The sequence below is a fragment of the Pyxicephalus adspersus genome, chromosome 5 (assembly GCF_032062135.1).
Source record: "Pyxicephalus adspersus chromosome 5, UCB_Pads_2.0, whole genome shotgun sequence".
Classification (NCBI taxonomy): Eukaryota; Metazoa; Chordata; class Amphibia; order Anura; family Pyxicephalidae; genus Pyxicephalus; species Pyxicephalus adspersus.
The window spans coordinates 83,893,104-83,913,932 of record NC_092862.1 but is presented as its reverse complement, the minus strand read 5'-3'; the positions used below and the strand labels follow the sequence as shown (position 1 = coordinate 83,913,932).

The following is a 20,829-nucleotide window of genomic DNA, read 5'->3' as shown; positions in this document are numbered from 1 at the left end:
GGGAAAGGAGTAAAGGAAAGAAGAAAAGTTTGCACGTTGTCCCCCGTCACCTGGGCCGGGCATATGGATAACTAAGCAAATAATTCATAGGTGACAATGTATATAATTTATGTGTGGGGAAGGAATATAGACAAATTGCATGTACTATCAGCTTAAAAGAGAATAAAGCCAAAAGAAAAACTGAGGTGTAACATAGTAAATATTCATATAACTAACAATATGCCTAAGATATGCCTAAGCACACTCACACCACAACAGTAGAGCGTGACCAGGCACATCCACACAGTGTATCTAGTAAACCTGAGAACGAATTCCTGAAACAAAAATCAGCAAGTAATTCAGATCTAATCAAATCATGTTGCATTCAACATAGCAACCAGTCCTTATGAGGCGAGGAGAAACTTGGGTTGCCAGTTGTTCACCTGCATCTCAGGTCGGGTCTTGGGTAGGGCGATGGGGGGATCCCCGGTTGCCAGTCTGATGCAGGTGGAGGCGCCAGGATTTTGGTGTGTTGTGGCCAATCTGGAAGCTGGACCTGGGGGAGTTCAAAAGTTCCAAAAAACGAAGCGAGGTCCCTCAAGTGTTGAAAAGTCGCAGACTTGTTCCCCCTGTGGGCGATCAACTGGAAAGGGAAACCCCAACGGAATTTGATGTTGTTGTCTCTCATGAGGTCAAGTAGGGGTCTTGGGTCCCAAGCAGCAAAGTTTGACGAGAGAGATCTGCAAGGAACATTATGGGTTTGCCATTGAATGTAAACTCCTCCTGAGATCTTGCCTCTGACCATATGGAATCTTTAAGTTGGAATGAGTGGATTCAGCATATGACATCCCGGGGTTGCTGGGGAGCCGCCAAATCATGATCCATGTGCAGCGCTTGTGTAGAGAAGTACCTGGTTGTGGGACCTTCCCCAGTTGAAGTAGAGGGTCAGTTTTTGGCGAAAAAATTTCCAATCTCCATTTTTTGTGAGGAGTGGCCTGGAGGACTTCCTTTGCCCATGTTAGCTTAAAAGAACCACAGGTAATGTGAGGTCTACACAGCAATGTAGTGGGCAGTTTTACACGTGAAATGACAGGGTAGGGCCTCCTTACTGCCTCTAAATCAGACTTGCCTCTCTTATGGCAGTTATGTACAAGGTAGCGGAACATTATTATACGTAATCATTTGCAGAGCATACTTCCTGGTGTATACCTAAGGTAGCACATCAATGAGCCTCCCCCCCCCCCTGTAGGGAAGGTTATTGCATCCTTGCAGTAGGTGAGGCCTTGATGATAACTGAGGGTAGCTGTGCAGGAGTGTGTGGTTCCCAAAAAACACTTACTTAAACCCAGAAAGTATCCAGAGCTGGAATAACCAGTGGTTTGCTGAGATGCTTAGTTGGCTAAAGAGTGTACTGTCAAAAAGAGCAGCAGTGAGGTTTGGGACAATAGAAGAGGTTTAGCAAACAGGCCTGGGGTAACACAGCCAAAATAATCTGTATGAAGCAGGTTGTCCCCAATATGCAAAAATATTTGGCCCCTCAGGGGTGATTTGGTACTCACGAGGTGCTGTGATAATATATTGGCAAGTTCCAGGAGACAGCTTGAATATCCTTACGGTTGTAGCAATCCCAGTGAAGCAAGATGAGAGGAAGTCCTGTAGCAGATATGGCTGCTGTGAAGGATGACGCCTCAAAGGGAGCAGATGCAAAGCTTTCCTGCCCGGATAATGAGTTACAAACACGCTAGATGGATCAGTCTACCTTTTTCCTTGGGGTCAGTAGCTGTATTTCCTCTGAGGAACAGATGGCGGTGGATTGTCTTCTCAGTGCCAGGCTGGAGCGGTGTACTGGGCTGCAGACCTGCGGGCGCCATGTGAGCAAGATGGCCGCCCACTACTCAGAAGTCTCGGGAAGAGAGCGGGCGCTAGTGTCTCTGGATGATCCACTGCCTGTCCGGGAGATGAGAGCCGCTGCAGATGTCTATGCAAGACTGTAAGGCAAAATTGCAGTTTTCTGTGTAGGAGCCGGCTTTTGACTTCTCTAGGCCCCCCCCCCCCCCCACGGAAGTCGTCCCCATCTAAACATTTTTTGCTGTGTATGTGTGTGGTTTCTTCACAACAATAGCACAAAGCTGCTCAATTACCACAAATCTTAAGAAGATATACAGTTTGTACTTCAGCTCTCCACTGGGTCTCCACATTTCATTTGTACCAGTTGTTCTAATGGACTGCATGACTGGCTACATTGGCAAAAAGCTGAGATGCCCACTGCAATCCTGATGAAGTGGAGGGAACCATGAGACTATTTGAACGATTGCTATTTCTGCTACATGAACACAAGTGGATTCTCAGCTAAAAGTAAGCAAAAAATTGTATATGCCAGCCTGAAATCTGCTATCAGGCCTGTTCCTGTACCACCACATGATGTACCTGCTTCTTTGAAAGGCGATGAGGAATATAGTGAAGGTGCAACCGGCTACAATCAAGAATCATCTGATCCCAATAGGGATGATGATACAGCACCAAAGTTTTTTACACAAGCATAGGGGAATGATATTCTTCATGTTCTAAATCTATCCAATAACAAAGCAGAACTAGGCGTAACCAGAGGCACTTGCTTGCAACTGGTGTTACTGTAACTCAATACAGAACACAATCAAATTTTGACATCTTTCTTCTCTGATGGTTGCTCATTGTGCTATTGATATGACATCAATCAACTCTTTAACAAATTGTCACAAGTGAATGTTCCTTCTTTTTTACTGATTCTGATTCCACGCCAAGAAGCTTTTACTGATTCCACGCCAAGAAGCTTTTACTGATTCCACGCCAAGAAGCTTTAAGGCAGTCATACTGCATAATTGCAATTCAAAACCAAGTGTACCGATTGCCTATTCTGTTCATCTAAAGGAATCCTACAACAACGTGAATATATTGCTTATACCAATTCAGTATAAAACACACTAGTGGAACACCTGTAGTGATTCAAAAATCATTGCCATGTTGAATGGAATGCAAGCAGGATTCACAAAACACTGCCATTTTATGTGCCTCTGGGAAAGCTGAGCCACTGTGATCTTTATGTCAAGCGTGTCTGGCAGCCAAAAAAAGGAAGGGATATTTATAGGTCCACAGATCAAGTCTGTTTTGCATGATGAAAATTTTTTAACAACCCCTCTCAGCAGCTGACCTAGAAGCTTGAAAGGAATTCAAGTGGCTCAGCAAAAACGTTCTGGGGAGCTATATCTCTCCTGCATACAATGAAGTAGTTCAGCTTGATTCAGATCAAAAACTTGGATGTCCCATCTGTAATTCTTTCCAGAAAATCTCAGCATGGTTACATAGTTACATAGTAAGTCCAGTTGAAAATAGACATAAGTCCATCAAATTCAACCACTAAGGAAATAAACATTTCCCAGATATAAAACCCTCATGGACATTGGTCCAGAGCAAGGCAAAAAAAAAAAACAAAAAAAACCCTGGTTCAACTTGCTTCAACAGGAGAAAAAATTCCTTCCTGATTCCATGAGGCAATCTGATCTGTCCTGGATCAAAGATCTCTGCTATCTTTACATTAAAGCCTCTTTTTCTAAATCAATTTATGGAACTTGCTAAAACTTCTTTTTGAGGGAGCCTATTCCCCATTTTCACAGACCTTACAGTGAAGAATCTCTTCCTGTAAGGTCCTGGAACTAAAACCTCTTTTCCTCCAGACGCAAAGAGTGCCCTCTTGTTCTTTGTAATGATCTCAAAGTAAATAATTGGAAGAGTTCTTTATATGGACCATATATATATTTATACAGAGTCATGATATTTCCCCCTAAATGTCTCTTCTCAAGGAAGAATGGATTCAGTTCGGCTAATCTCTCCTCATAGCTCCTCCATTCCTTTTATTAGTTTAGTTGCCCTTCTCTGCACTCTCTCCAATTCCACAATGGATTTTTTGTGAACTGGTGCCCAAAAGTAGACTGCATATTCCAGATGAGGTCTTACCAATACTTTGTACATGGGCAGGATTATGCTTCGATCTCTGCAGTCTACTCCTCTTTTGATACAGATACTTTGCTAGCTTTTGATATTGCAGCTTGGCATTGCATGCTGTTATTGAATCTATGATCTACCAGAACCTCCAGATCCTTTTCTATTCCTGACTCCCCCAAATGTATTCCCCCTAAGTATGAAGCATGAATGTTGTTAACTCCCAAATGTATTCCCCCTAAACAGTCTGAAGCATGCATGTTGTTAGCCCCCAAGTGTATAACTTATACCATTTATCTATTAAATATCATTTGCCACTTGGCTGTCCAATCAAACAGTACATCCAGGTCTGATTGTAGATTATAGACATCCTATATACACTTAATTCCAATACATAGTTTGGTGTCATCTGCAAACACAGAAATGGTACTTTTAATCCCAAACTCTATATCAGTGATGGTGAACATCTTGGAGACCTAGTGCCCAAACTGCAACCCAAAACCCATTAATTATCGCAAAGTGCCAAAACGGCAATTTAACCTGAATACTGAAGTTTTCGTTTAGAAAAAAAATCATATATTACCAATATTTGTCCTAAAAAAAAACACAATAACAGAGCTTTAAATGACACAAACAACTTTTTATTAAAAGGTAAAAGTTTGCATTTGGCATGCTTTTGAACAATTATTGTGATTTTTGCTGTTGTATGCATGCTGCTAAATTGTCCAACCTTGGCTCATTCTTTATAAGTTTGAGAGCAACACATGCAGCACTCAGATTATCGGTTAGTCTGTTTCAGAAATGGATTTCCAAAGAGCTGTTACCATCAACAGGCACCTACCTTCTAACACAAGCTTTGTGTTCACCTGGTCCTGACTGGGTATAGCCCGCAGACTGGTACTTCTGTCCTGTAGCTCTGTTCAGTGTCTTCAGCTTAGTTCACACTATACTTCCCATAACTAGGACAGAGCAAACCAAGATCCCCCCCTCTGTGTTTGCCTACCTGTTCCCTCACTTTCCTCTTTCCCTCTGTACATTCACCCTTACAATACTGGATCAAGACGCATCAGCTTCAAGACACATCAGCTACCTCTCCTCCCCACAGCCTGGTATTCTGAGGTTTAATTGATGACTCATGGAGAAGAGAAATTCGGCAGCTAGCATGGGCTGACAGAGGGACTAAACACAGCCAATGGGAGGCCAGCTGAGGTGGAGTCTGTGCCCACTGAGAGGGTTCTGAGTGACCACTCTGGCACACGTGCCATGGGTTCGCCACCACTGCTATATATCATTTAAAAAGATGTTAAACTGTAAAGGTCTCAACACTGTAAAGCTCCCAAATGTTTCTCATTCATATCCATTTTAAACCATTGTGATCATCATTTAAGGCAGTGGCATTGCTTTTATGAATTTGGACTTGAGCTCTGCCATTTTACTTTGTGTACACAGAGCTAAAAAAAAAAAAAAAAAGTGTTTAGTAAATCCGCCTTTTTTTTATCCCCAGTTACCAACCCAGAGACATCCTTTAAGGGGCATAGATGCTCAGATCTGATCCCCAAGTTAAGGACATCTGACATACAGACAACTTCTAGATACAAATGGGGCTTCCTTGCTGGTTTGTGTTGCAGGACTGAGCCTTGATTGGTGGAGGGGGGCAGCTTGCATGACTTGCAGAAGAGGCTCCATAAAGTTTTTTTTTTTGCTTTGTTTTTTTGCTTTTCTTATACAGAAACTAACACCATGCTGCCTAATAATATGTTAAGACAAACATCTGTCCTTATTGCATTTATATAATGTACCTGTTCTGACTTACATACAAATTCAACCTAAGATCAAACATACACTCCCTATTTTGTATGTAACCCGGGGACCACTTGTATTTAAAAAATAATTTGGAGGGTTTGCTTTTCTGTACTTTGCAATCTGTCTTTTTGAAGTTTTGCACATTTTATGTCCTTTTCACATCTTTTGGTATATTCCTTATAGTCTCATTTTTGTATTTTTGGAATGCCCTTTTCCTGTTTTTTATGGCTTGTGAGCCACACAGGTTTTAATTTGAGCCTCTTGAACTTATTGCCCATTGGAATATATTTTTCAGTGTGCTTGTTTAGAACAGACTTGAAACATTCCTATTTCTGTTCTGTGTTCTTTGAGGACAATCTTGTCTCCCAGTCCAAGTCATAGAGAGCCGCCCTTAATAATGGAAAATTTGCTCTCTTAAAATTAAATGTTTTTATCTTTCCTTTGTTTGCTTCCTGTTTACAGCTTGCATTAAATTAAATCACTTACCGTATTTTTTGCCGTACAAGACATATTTCTTCCCCAAAACTGGGGGGGAAAGTTGGTGCGTCCTATACGACAAATGTGTTATAAAATAATTAAAATAAGATACTCACCCGATACCCGATCCTGCGTGTCTCTTTTCTCCTCGCTGGCTGCATGCAGCGTGTGTCTCCTCTCCTCTCTGGCAGCAGCGTGTACAGTGCAGAGTGAAAGAAGCTGGCACAGCGGCCCCTGCTGTTCCCTGTCCTAACTGCCGTACAGTGGAAAAAAAGCACAGAGTGATTTGAATGACACAGAGTGATCAGAAAGGGAATTTGATTGGCACATGAGTGATCAGAAGGGGAATACCGGTATGAATGGCACATGAGTGATCAGAAGGGGAATAATCTTTCAGAATCTTTTTTTTCTAGATTTTCCTCCTTTAAAATTGGGTGCGTCCTGTATTCCGGAGCGTCTTATACGGCGAAAAATACGGTAGATAGTCACTGCTACCCAGATTCTCTTTTATATGTACATTTGTTATAAGCTCTGTAGTGTTAGAAAGAACTAGGTCCTGCAGAGTATAAATTCTAGTTGGGGCTTCTATAAACTGTACCATAAAATTATCTTGTATTACATTCATAAATTCCCTTCGTTTTGCTGTTCCTGTAGTGCCATTACACCAGTCAATGTCAGGGTAAGTAAAATCCCCCATGATTAAAACATTTCCAGCTTTTGAGGTTTTCTATCTGTGCTAGTACCGTAGTTGATTCTCTATTTCTTCCTTAGCACTGGGGGGCCTATAGCAGACTGCAATATTAATATGCACTCCACCCATAATGTCTCAACCTCATGACATGCTCCATCAACAATTTCTTCTTTCACATTCATTTTCAGATCACTTCTCACATACACACAGACACCACCACCTTTTCGTTTGACTCTGTCTTTACGAAAGAGAGTATACGCAGTAATATTGACAGCCCAGCCATGTGAAGAACAAAGTCATAATGCTCTTCATTCATTAAGGCTTCCAACTCCCCTATTTTATTTGCCAGACTTCTAGCATTGGTGAACAGGCTCTTTAAATCATTACTGAACTTACCAGCACTGCTGGTAAACCCTTTTGTTTTTCAGGACAAATAGTACTGTGCATTCCAATGTTTGTGTGTAGCATGGGAAGCTACATAACCCCCCCCCCCCACACACACACAACTATCCAGTCTTACCTCTCTGCCACCTTATTTACTGTCCCACCCCCCCTCTGTCCTAGTTTAAATATCCCCTCCACCATTCCCCTAAATCTTTCCCCTAGCACAGCAGACCCCTTTTCATTTAGGTGCAAACCATCTCTGGCATATAGGTTTTACACCAATGAAAAGTCAGCCCAGTGTTCTAAGAACCTAAACCCTTCACTTTTACACCAGGACTTAAGTTATGCGTTTAGCTGTCTAAGCTCCCTCTGCCCTTCCTGTGTTGCGCATGGCCCAGGCAATATTCCAGAGAATTTAACGCTGGATGTCCTTTCCTTCAACATGAAACCTAGTTTTTTAAACTGATTTTTAAGGATCCTCCATCTTCCATCTATCCTGTCATTGGTTCCAACATGGACCAAGACAGCTGGGTCATGCCCAGCCCCTCTCAGTAATTTGTCCACTCCATCCACCACATGCCGAACCCTGGCACAAGGGAGACAGCAAACTATTCGGCTAAAGAAATCCAAGTGACAAACTATTCTATCAGTCCTCTTGATCACAGAATCCACTATGACAACCAATTGTCTTCCTGCATTGCCTTCCACACCCCTACTAGATGGGCTGCTGTCCCAGCTGTTAGAGTTGGCAGTAATATCTAGAGCTGCCACCACTGGGTCTGCCACCTTCACATCTTTAAATAACTTTGCAAAATTGGTATGGTGCTCAAACACAGGGCTGGTCCTTCCTTTTCTGGGTGCCCCTACCACTCCCTTCAACTACAGTAACCCAGCTCCCTACATGTTCATCCTGATTAACCTCTCCACCCTTCACCCTTCACATCTAAGCCATGAACTACCTTCTCAGTGAGCAGGTGACCCCTCTCAAGGTAATCCAGTAATTTCAGTGTTGCAATGCGCTTCCCTAGCTCTCCAATGAGAGATTCCAAAAGAGCGACTTGCTTACATCTGTCACAGCGTAATTCACCTAGTAGCTGTTTCTCCATTTGTGCATACAAATGGCACTGTGCACTAAACAAAACACCTTTTACCTAGCTACCACTCATTTTCCCAGTTACAATGTTTATTGTTTTCAAGGAGGAATAAGGGTTTACTTAGTTTGTAGTTACTATAAGGATTCACTCTTTTGTTTTCAAACTTTTCACAAAGCATCACTACCAAGGCTTGTGGAATAAGAGTATGATGGCTGACTACTGCTGAATGCTGTACTGCAACTGTGCAGAGAATGCGTAGACATGAAAATCATAAATTAAGCCATTGTTTCTCAATCAGGGTCCCTACAGAAATTGTTAGGTGTTCTTTGAGCAATGAGCAATTTGTGATTCTTGGGTCAGTTTAACTGACACCAATTATCTTTCTAGCCATCTGAAAGCATGATATTCCTCCCTTTGGCCACAACGATAATGTACTATGATATATGTATATATTATAAGGATATAGTAATTATAAAAGGGTTCCCTGAGGTCCTGAAAGTTAGTTCAATTGGGTTTCCCTTTGCTATTATTACTCATAAGTTGACATGACACAAATAAAATAAAAACACATCTGAAAGCACATTTGACATCAGCATAAAAACTGATTTGGAAAAGTTTGTTGTAGCCTTCGATGGTTACAAAAATAACATTTTTGGTCACCTTGTGTTAGGACATCTGTGAAACAGTTTTTGATTGGAATACAATTCAGGATATTCCCCCTGGGACACAGTAGGATAGGCTTATGCCTAGGTTGCCAAGCCGATTGGGTACATATAACAATAGAAGATTAGGAAAAAAGAATGGCTTTTGAGGAAAAATTAGTTTTGTAGACATAACACAAATGTTTATATTTAAATAACAAAGCAAAGTTCACTTCCAAAGATGCAAATGTGGTTCAGGACATAAGGTAGGTGGGTCTAGACAAATATCAAATAAGTCATAAATACACATATAGATCAGAGAACAATTGATGCACATGTCAATCAAAAGAGAGCAGTAGACATGAAAATCAATCAAAGTGACTGAAATTCCGACACGTTTGGCCTTATGGCTTCCTCAGGGGACTGACAAGACACACTAGATTGATAGTTGTTCATGGATGAGATGTTGGTGTAGATATTGGAGGTTGAGGTAAAGAAGAGCTTGAGCCTACAAGTACGTATATTTATTGGGTTGTAACAAATGTCTAATAAGGAGGATATCACGGGAGTATCTTTTCAATATGTAGGTTTATTTTCTTCTTTTAATAATTTGGGTGGCAGGATCCAAAAGCCATTCTTCTTTTCCTATTCTTCTATTTTGATATGAATAGCTACTAAGTTTTATTTATTTTTTTTTTAAGTCATGTTACCCCCCCATTCTCCCCCACAACATTTAAAAGGAACACCACTATTATGCTCACATGCGAGACATGACACCAATCCAAGAAAACACAATGTTCAAATGACATCAAAAATTGGTTAAAAGGAAGTGGGGAAGGGAGGGCAAGGTGGGGGGAAAGGGTTACCTGTGTCTACACAGAAAAGCAAGAAAAGAGAAGACAAAGAAACCTTAATGTTGGTCACTTAGTTGGTCACAAAATCAGATGAACTGAACTCATGTCATTAATGCCTTCAAGCCACAAAAATCTATGATTTTCTAATATGCGAAACAACTCCTCAAGTAAGGTGGTAAAACAGTCAAAGTAGCTTGCCTTATTTGCATAATATATATTGCATAATTTTGGGATTGACACACTACTTAATTTATATTCATGCATTTTAACAAAACACCGGAAACCTTATTACTCAGTGCACCTGAAGTGCTAAAATTTATTTCCCAATTAAAGCAGTAGAATAAATTTTCCAACATGGTAGAGAAATATTTAAAACTTTGTAAACTAAAGATAGCCAACTGTCTACTGTATGTTAATCCCTACACATTGCAATTTTGTAAACATTTTAACCAAATGTTTTGCAAATTTCACGCCATTTACTATGTTTTTAGTCAGTGGGGGATACAAAAAACAAACAAAACTTTTTTTTAGCTGATTGTTGGAGACACCTGTAATGATGAACATTATTTTTGTGGTTAAAAAAAATATCTTGTCCTCTATGTTAAATGATTCAATCCATACAAATAGAATGACATTATGACTTATGACAATAAAAAATTAAAACGGAAACTTCTGGGGGCGGAGCTTGCTATGGCACCGGCATTTAAGAAGAGCTCCTCATCGTGATTTGAATGGAACACCAACGTTTTTCTCTGCTGTTCCCACACACTCAGGCATTCCCATGCCTCCGGACTGTCCATCCCTGGCCTCTTTGATCATCAGAAGAAGGGCATGAATAGTGCGGAAGCCATCTTGCTACCATGCCTGAGCGCAGTACCTACACCTAGTCCTGCAATCTCCCTGCTGCATCTTGAAACACTACAATAATCATCTCCTCTCTGGCTCACTGCTATACTCCCTGCTGCAGACTCCACCACTACTGTGAGAAGTAACGCTGTCCTCTATACTGTACTGACTAGCATCTTTTCTGAAAACACATATAACTGCCTCTCAATCTTCCATCCCTAGGCTGCCTATCTACGGACAGTAGATACCTAACTATAACAGAGAAAAAAAAAAAAAAAACAACAACCCGGATATAGTAGTGACTTTTCTTACTGCCTCATCTTCTCAGTTGGAATCACGAGCACTCACCTTTGTGTTGCTTCATACTCTGCTGACACAGCTATTTCTTCCTCTTCTGATGATTTTCTCCGCTGTTGAAAACTTTGTGATCTACTAAAACTTTTAGAACTAACACCTTCACTGTACTGCACCTTTAGCGCCATCTAATGGTAAACTGAGTGATAATGCCCTTCAATCCGGACCAGCAAAAACTGCTAGCTTCCTCACTTCCCAGATCAGGTCTGTCTAACCCTGGATTCCCAACTAGTGTTCTTTGTCAACTTCAAGATCCATTTTCATATTGGCTAACTCGTGTGGTAGCTATATAATTTATTAATGAGCAAAAACGTGAAACTACCCACGCCAGCACACATGTGGAAGCACTAAATCTTCCTGCACACTAGAGCGCCCTCATATTTCTGACTCTCCATCCCTAATAAATACTCCTGCTCTACTTCAAGACGCTCTAGCTCCCTTCTCTTCAGCCCCTACTCTCACAAAATGATCCTTGCTCAATTGCTCCGAAAGTTTCCAATCTATTGTTTCCATGCTTTGAGAAGAAATTCTCCACCCTACAAACTTCTATTGGCACAGCATTGCAACAAATCAATTCCAACACAACTAAAATTATGAAAATAGAGCAACGCATCAGCGACTTAGAAGACCAGATTGCTGAACATTAAACTGCTACTGGTTCGCAAAAGCAACTCATTGCCTCTCTCTCAGATAAATATGAGGACCTTGAAAATCAAAATAGACATTCAAACTTGCGATTTATATGTGTCCCGGAATCTTACAAACAGCATGACTTACTCAACTTCCTAACAATATTCTGACAACAGTCTCACAATATTAAATGAGCTCACTGTACCGCCCTGAACAGGCCCAGAGCGGTCTTCAAATTCTTCCACTACACCGATAAAGAAATGACGTTATCAGCTTACAAAAGGAAGACCACTCTCACTTTCAATGGCCAGAAAATCCATTTTTCAGGACTTATCTGCTGCAGTGACGCAGAAAAAGTGTGCATTTTCTCCAGCTTGTAAATATTTGCTTGACCATAAAATCTGTTTTGTCTCCTGTATCCTGTCAAATTTGGAGTCACTATCAATGGAAGACCCAAGATCTTTGAGAAACCTGATTCTTCTCTCGCCCAACTTCAGGAACTTCCCAATTTACTATCTGTCACTTAAGCATCTGGGTTCACTGCTTCCCCTTCCTAAACCTTGATTGGATTTGACTGTTTATATAGTTACCTCTATAATTCAGTTTCATAGATTCCTCTACTATGTTGCATTTTGGGACAGTACTTGGGTTTTCACCTTTGCTTAAAGTTGAAAATCGAAAATCGGGGCATTAATAATCTGAATCCTTCAGTTTCCTGGAGTATAAATTTCCCAGTTTCCTAGGAATAAATTTCAGATCGCATTTTCAATACAGGGATTGCAGTACACTGTTTGGCCACTAATGTTTTCATGGCGCTGTTCTGCAGAAACAGCTGTTAGGTCTTGCTTGCTAAACTAAATACACGTTGAGACGTCCCTGCTGCCTGGTCCCTAGAAATGTGCCAGATGTCCGCGGGTGCTGCTAGAGAAAAGCTGGCCTATGTGTGGAGGGAGGTAAAAAAATAAAATCTGGAATTTTCGAAAATATGGCACACCTCAGGTCCGGAGGTTGCCGGATTTTTGATTGTCAACTGTACTCTCAATAAAAATGATATTCTTATCGTATCCTTTAATACAGGTCTCTTGTTAAATTGCTTTATATGATGAGCCTTCCCTGTTCTAGCAAATGTAGGTTTTTAACACTAGAATTATTAAAAGTTCATGATCAGATTTTTATGGCAGAATTGTAATGTTTATCTTTTCTAGCCTATTCTGACCTCTCTTTAGGTTGAACTCTGCGGCTAGTTTGGCGGCACCGATATTCCAAAATAGATGCTCTCACATACATTTTTAAGGTGATAGGGGCAGCCTGGGACAGCCCCACTAAAAAGCTAGCCTTTTCAATCATTCTCTTCTGTATCAACTTTAGGATAAACAAGTTCACCCTGTACACTGTGCTGTGTATTTTAATCCAACTGCATACATAGTGTTCCATGTTTTATTAGTGTATTCCATTGTAGTAGTGCAATACTGTGATCAAAGTGGTGTAACAAGTTAGGCTTAGTTCACATTAGCAGTAAAAAAAAAACTGGGCCATTTACCCCTCCTGAGTGACTACTTGGCAACTGCTAGGCACCTGGAAATGGTAATAGGTGGTGAATGCTGGGCTTTTTCAGTCCTAGTAGTTTTTCAAGCAGCAGTGGTTCCTGGCGAGAGGAAATGCAACCTTACTTGCCAACACCATATCTAGATAACGCAAAACTTTTGTCAAAACAAAAAAAATTTATTTGATCTGTTCATAAACTGAGCCCAGTAAGTCCCACGTTTGCTCAGCTTCCCTCCTCTTTATGATGCTCACTGTTCCATCAAGTGCTGATCTCATTGGACATGAGTGAGATTAAGCACTTTTTTTACATTACAGGTGGTCCCAGAGTTAAGGACATCCCACATACGCACAACTCCTAGATATGAACGGGCGTCCCTGCAGGTTTGTGTGCAGGACGGAAGCTTGGAAGGGTAAGGGGGGAGGGTGCCGTTTTCATAACTTGCAGAAGAAATCTTTTGCTGTTCTGAAAGCTCTTGTAACTCTTACTGACTCTTTATTTTGCTTTGTTTGTGATTAAATCACAGTGAGGATTTTATGCAGAAACTGACACCGCACTGCCCAACAATACGTTGAGACTAACATCTGTCCTAAAGACAAGTCTGCTTGTCGTATTCTGCAGCATAACAACTCACGTTGTTCAATCTTTTAGATCTCCTAAATTGTTGGTTGTAATGAGTTGAAAATTTTAGGGGAAACGGGACTCTAATAGCTACTAATACGGAATTTTCAAATGCAAATTAAGGACCTTCCATTAAGGGCCACTTACATAGCAAGGAGCATTAGGATGGGGACCCCATACATTTTTTACCTAACTTTCACAAAACCATAATTGTAAATACTATGCTACCCTTTCTGCTTCTGTTCTTTTAACCACAATTTATCTGGAATGGGGAGGTGCAGGAAACTGAAAATGTAAGTGGGGGACACGTATAATCCCCCCTAAAATTTCATTAGCATGGCATCTTGAGAACATGAAAAAACCTCTGCCGATCAAACTGTTTACTACCCTAACTTAGGGGGGAGGGGGGGTTAGCCAAAGGTGTTGCTTCACTGCACCTACATTTTTGGCTATGTACACCCGCCATTCTAGGGAAATTGGGATTCAAAGAAGAGAAGCAGATCAGGGTAACAGTATGACATATTTGTGAAAGGTAGGTATCAATTTAGGGGCCCTATCTCAATGCTCCTTTCTATGTAAGTTGCCATAGGGTTCTCCAATTTGCATTTTCAATTAAGGACTCCTAGGCGCACTTGCTTTTGGAACAGCAACCCCAATGTTGTATTTTCACAAGTTTTTAAAAAGGTTTATAGACAGAGTTGTAAGGCTGCAGAATGACATACAGTTACACACACTGCTATCACACTCCGTTTATGTCATTACATAAGCCCACTCAGCAGATACATTGTTACACAATGTTTGTTTTTTTTCCCCAAAAGAAGCCACATCACGAGGTATGAGATGGGGGAGTGATAGGCTGTGTCCCGATCTCATCCTATCTGTGCTGTTTACCCCGCCAGCTCTTCTAAACAGCTGGAATCCTCTGAACGGATGACAGCTGAGAACTGAGCAGCCTCTCCATTGTTCGTTCAAAAGGTTAGAGCTGCTGATAAGAGCCTAGCAGCCCACCCACCAAAAGGGGGCTGGGGAAAAGTATGCATTCTCCTTAGGATAAGGGTGGATGGTGTTACCTACTCTTTTGAACATTTACGCTCCCAACGGGTATAGTGTGGATTTTTTGGTCATCTAGCTCAGTTATTACTGCAAGATGTGGGGTCACATAGTGGCCTACTCCCCAGGACAGCGGAAATAAGAATGAGATCTAGAAAAATGTTATTTATTAATGTAGCTGCAAAAGTTGCAGCTGTAAAAAAGTTACTGCGACTTAAAGTTACAGGGGACTTGTGAGCATCAAAATGTACACTGCATACAAAAATATATAATGTATAAATAACATGTGTTACCAGCTATAAAGATATATTTAGAGAGCAAAACATTAACGATAACCATCAAAGTAATATTATAGTGTATAGAGTATATAGAGTAATCACAGGAACAATGATAATATGTTACAGTAAAATTTATGTGACTAATGTAGAAATATTTAAATAATTGTAGGGTATGAAAGAAAATAAAAATAAATAGAATTAAATTGCTTGCCTCAAATTGCCTCATGGTGTGTGGGACAAATATTTGTCACATTTCCATGTTAAAGCTACCTCTTCCTCCCTCACAGCGCAGATGCCTCTGTGAAACCTCCTCCCAGCTATAATCAAAGCAATTATGAGGGCGGAAGTCACTCCTTTCCCCCCTTAAAGCACAGACTCGGCTCCTACCAGTTACTAAGAGCATCACACTAGGGCGGAAGTTTCTATCCTCCAGATGTTTCTATTTTCATACTCCAGACTCAGAAACATGTTTTATTTTTTCATTGCATATTATTCCTAACATTCTGCCTAAAGCTACATCTATTCTCACCACTCTGGTCAACTATTCATATATGCTATACTGCATTATTGCATTATTGTACACATTGGTTGACATTAACTTGCTGTATATACAAGTACTATTGGTTCATTTATTTTCTCATATACACATTCCATTAGTCATGAATACCCTAATCATAAATTAAACCGTATGACACCCAATAAATTAATATTTTTAAATTTATATTTCTTCACATCAGTACCTATCTTTATAAGTGATACCTTCGTCTGCCTACATACAGTTCGTATGGATTATCATGGAAACATGACATATACTGTATATACACACCATCTTTTGAGGCAAGCAATATAATTTTACTCCTTTGAGTTTCTCACTATTTCCTACCAACATTTAATTATACAATTATTTTTAAATCCTAGCATGTAACTTGAGGCTACCTTATTACTGACCTGTGATATTAATCTTTCCTTGAATTCCTTACCAATGCATCTAACTGTAAGTACTATGTTACCTTTCCTCATCAGATTAAAATTTAAACAGGTACCATTATCACAGAACCAATTTATCTGAACACCTTTATATATCCCATTAACAATCATGATTGATACTTCATATCACTATCTAATTTGGTTAACCAAGATGCATTCTAACATATAAATTTTGCTGTTTTTGTTCTTAATTTCTGGCAAATTTGTTTCTGCAAGATTCATACCATACAATTATTTGAATATTTCTACATTAGCCACATGAATTTTACTGTAACATACCATTGTTCCTGTGATTACTCTATATGCTGTATACACTATAGTATTACTTTGATAGTTATCATTAACGTATTGCTCTCTGAATATATATCTATATAGCTGGTTAACACATGTGTTATTTATACATTATACATTTTTGTATGCAGTGTACATTTTGAAGCTCACAAGTCCCCTGAAGAAACCTATTTAGGCGAAACACGTCGGGGCATGCTAGATTACATTTTTACAGTTACTGTGGCTATAAATTCAGGAATTACTTTGTCTAGTTTACTAGGTCTAAATGTTGACCTCCTTCTTGTTTGATTTAAAATAAGGGACAGACCATTCATCTTTATGTTATACTACTGTATTGTATGTGCATTGTATGCTACGGATATAATGCACTAAACATATCAGTATTAACCACTATATTGCCTATAAACTCTACGTTTTCCCTTTTTCTAAACTCTCTTAACACTCCCATCTCCCCATCCAAAATAGTGACAGCTATTCGCTCCTTACCATCTTGGAAAACCCCTGGTACAGATGGCTTGCTGGCAGAATTCTACAAGCCACTTAAACCCCACCCTTTTTCAACAGCTTCTTTTCTCACTCTAAACCAACCACCAACAAGGTTTTGTAGGTAACCGCCACATTGCAGCCTAATAATCAATACCCACTTGTCTAGCCCTATCCACATGTCTGGAGGCACCTGACAAGGTTGTCTTCCCTCATCAATTATTTTCAATCCTGCCCTCGATCCCTTACTGTGGGTACTTCACGTCAATCCCCAATTTACTATCCTAAACTTTGGATCACACAAGCTTAAAATCTCTGATTTTGCTGATGATGTCCTCTTTACCTTGCATCAATAATATAATGGATCGATTTAGGTCCATATTTGGATACACAAACTTCCAAAAGTCTCTGTCACTATATCACCATAGCATGAACCTCCCTGGCATGTGTCCTTCCCATTATAGTTGGCTAAATGCCAGTTTCCCTATTTAGGGGTAATTATCTATAGACTATACTCCACTAATATTACTAATTTTATGCATTCTTTGCGTCAAACATTTTCATCTTATTTATCAATAAATGTTTCCTTCTCAGGACAGGTTGTTCTAATTAAGATGGTGATATTCCCTTCCCTAATATATCTACTGCAAGCACTACCACTCTACTTGGCTGCCAAAGATGTGCAACTTGTAATTTCCTCTTTCAGAAATGTATCTGGCAATCATCTGGTTCCAGAGTGAGCAAAAGAATGCTTAGACAGACCACATGTTTGGGAGGTTTAAAGCAGTATTTAATAACTCACTTTAATTAAGCCATGTTGATTCGTATACTCAAAGATTGGATTGACAACACCTCATTGTACACAAATTGTGCCATTGATCTCCTGCTATTTCTTCGTCAACATCCTCTAGACCTTTTGCACTTACATACGGAATTACTACCAGATGTCCCTATAGGGGAAATCTAGGATTTCTACCTGACTGCCAAGCCATCCATGTCCAGGCCTGATAGAGAGTATCAACTTGGTTAGAAACCTTATAAACCCAGACAATGAACGGACACTTACAATACAGGATATAGCTTGCAAAGTTCCCAACCTCCATCTTCAAATCCGGCCCACGGAGCTGCCAGATCCGGCCTTCTGCTCATTCCCTCTGTGCTCTCTGCGATCATTGTTTTGAGGGGGATGGGACGTGTGCATCTCCGATGTTCGTCTATGAGATTGTGCTACCAGGAGAGGAAGCTTCCTGGGCATACTCAGTGTTAGCTCCCTGAGTGTGTGTGTTTAATATAGACCTGGCAATCAGCTGTGACTGCTCCCTGCCCACCTTGTTCTGTGAGATAATCTAAGCAGCAGCATGGGAGCTGTGTCTGTGTCCATATCTCCTACACTGAATGTCATGGAAATGTGATAACTCAGGGTACACAGGAGACCCTGAGAGCGGTTACTAAACCATTTCAGCCCCCTAAACATAACAAGTTGCCAGATATGGGGTCACAAGCATAAAATCCTAAAAACAATCAGCATAAAAGCATAAAAAAAAACAAACAGGGATATTTTCCCATTAAGGGGGGCTATTTTAAGACCTTGGTCTCCAAATTCAGTTTGCATGTTAGGGACCCCAGGGGGCCACTTTCATGGGTCTTGAAAAAAAAAACTTCAAGACTGCATTCAGACAGGCCGTGAGGTTGCGGTGTGGTTACCCCTTCCTCATGCCATGGGTCCCTGCTTAGGGGGAGGCGCTCATTACTGCTCACTGCCATCTGGAGTCAAATCTGCGGACCCTCCAGGGTGACGAACTTAGCGGCTAGTGGGGTGCCAGTTACACAATGCTGACCACCTACCTTCTGTGACCCTCAATTTCTCTGGAACAGAGGGACGTTGGCAACTGGAAATGTGGGAGGCAGTAGGAAATGCCTTTTGTTCCCCACACCAATACAATTTTATACCCATCATATAACGCTACCCTGTCACACATAGCTATCCCCCTTACTCTCTATGAACCCCAATTTCTCAGTAAAAAAAAAAGTAAATGTAACTGCAAGTGGGGGACTCTTGTGGCTAACTCTCCATAAAATTTCATCACTACAGTGCCATCACAAGACATGAAAAACTATACCGGTCATACTGTGCTACCCTGTCGCACATATATTGCCACTTACCCTCTGTGAACCCTAATTTCTCATGAACGGGGAGATGTAGGAATCTGCAGATGTAGCAGTAAGAACATGTGCCCCTTGGCTATTTGTCACATGAATTGCATTTCCCTGGAAGTATTCATTGCAGAGATTTTGTGGTACAAAGAAGGTTTAGTGGCCCCTTATAACTGACAGGACGTATTATATGATGTAATTTCTACTCTGGTACAGGAATGGTGAGCAGGGAGCAATATATGGCCAGCCAGCACTGTATGATAGCTTGAGTTTGTATCTTTCAATAATAAAATTTTGCATTAATAAAATGAGCTACAAATGGTGAGTGCAGAAATTCTTGAATTGTCATTTCCTTTATTTAGTGCAATATGTAATGGTGCACTAAAGTAATCTGAAACTAATTAATTAAACATTTACATTTAATTTAATTTTAAATTAAAACTATTCTAGTTTTAAACATACATCTATAATGTTTCTTGCACTGTGACCCACGGGTTTTATCTTGAAACCACTGGGCTAATCTATTAGATTAATTGCTTCTGCGCACACCGGAAACTTCCAAAGCCATATCTCAATACTATGATTTCTTAAGGGACTGTGTTGACTATACCCAATCTACCACTGGGATGTCCAAATGGATGAATCTTTTTCCAAATTTTTTTATATCCCAAATGTTGAGAGCATACAGATTCTCCTGAAATAGCATCCCTGCTACTTCCTACTGTTTTTCAGAATTCCTTATTGCAGCTATGTCTCACTTTTAGGAGCCTGGGTTTATCTACCTCAGACAGCTGCCCTAAATGCAATGCCTCAGGGGCCAACCTTTACCATAATCTCTGGGATTGTCAGGATACAGAATTCTCTACACCCACACTCATCTTTTAACTTCTGTTCCACACTCACCTGATTGGGCAGCATTAGGAATAATGGGTAATATTGGGTTGGAAACACCAAGAGTGCTATACGATTATCTCTAATCATCTTGGCTCTTGGTAGGTAGACAATCCTCCAATTATTTGTTTCTTCCACTCCACCGACTATGCCTCTGCTACTAACCAAACTACAGTATCTATTTGTTTGGAGTGGATTGAGACCTCCCTACAAAAGGAGCAGAGGACTCAGGTTTTCTTTGAAACCTGGGAAAGCTTCATCTCTACCCTAAACCTGACTACAGCGGACAGACTACAGCGGACAGACCACAGCTTCAGAATTGTTTTCAACACACAGCTTGGTATCTATATGGAATCTTAGAAAAGGAACCTCTCCATTTCTACTTAAAGCCTCAGTACCAGCCTCAGTACCAGTACTGAGCCCTTGAGAAAATAATCTACTTTCATATGTTGCTTCCTGTTCCACCACCAGTCACAGAAGTACTTTATTTAACTTCATCCCACTTTGAAATTGTTTAGTTTTACTTTGTCCCTTCTTGTCTTTAGATCAGAAACAATTTTTCTTCATATTTTTATATATTAGCAGTCTCCTAGTATTTTATAACAAACAACTGCATTATTGTATGCTAAATGTGTAGACTTTGTTAAAGCCATGTTTAAACTGTTTTTTTTTTTTTTTTTTACAATAAATAAATTAAAAATTAATATTCAATAAAAAAACATTGAAACTAAAAAAGCTTGACAGAATATTTACATGTGTTGGCCTTCTAACCACAAAATAGTCCTTAACATGCATATGTGTAG

The 20,829-nt window shown here is 40.2% G+C and overlaps 1 protein-coding gene across 1 annotated transcript in view; it reads right to left on the bottom strand.

Annotated features, from left to right (window-relative positions):
* TRIO (trio Rho guanine nucleotide exchange factor) overlaps positions 1 to 20,829 on the bottom strand; it is a gene marked incomplete at its 5' end in the record, with an annotated part of 463,708 nt that overhangs the window by 174,946 nt on the left and 267,933 nt on the right.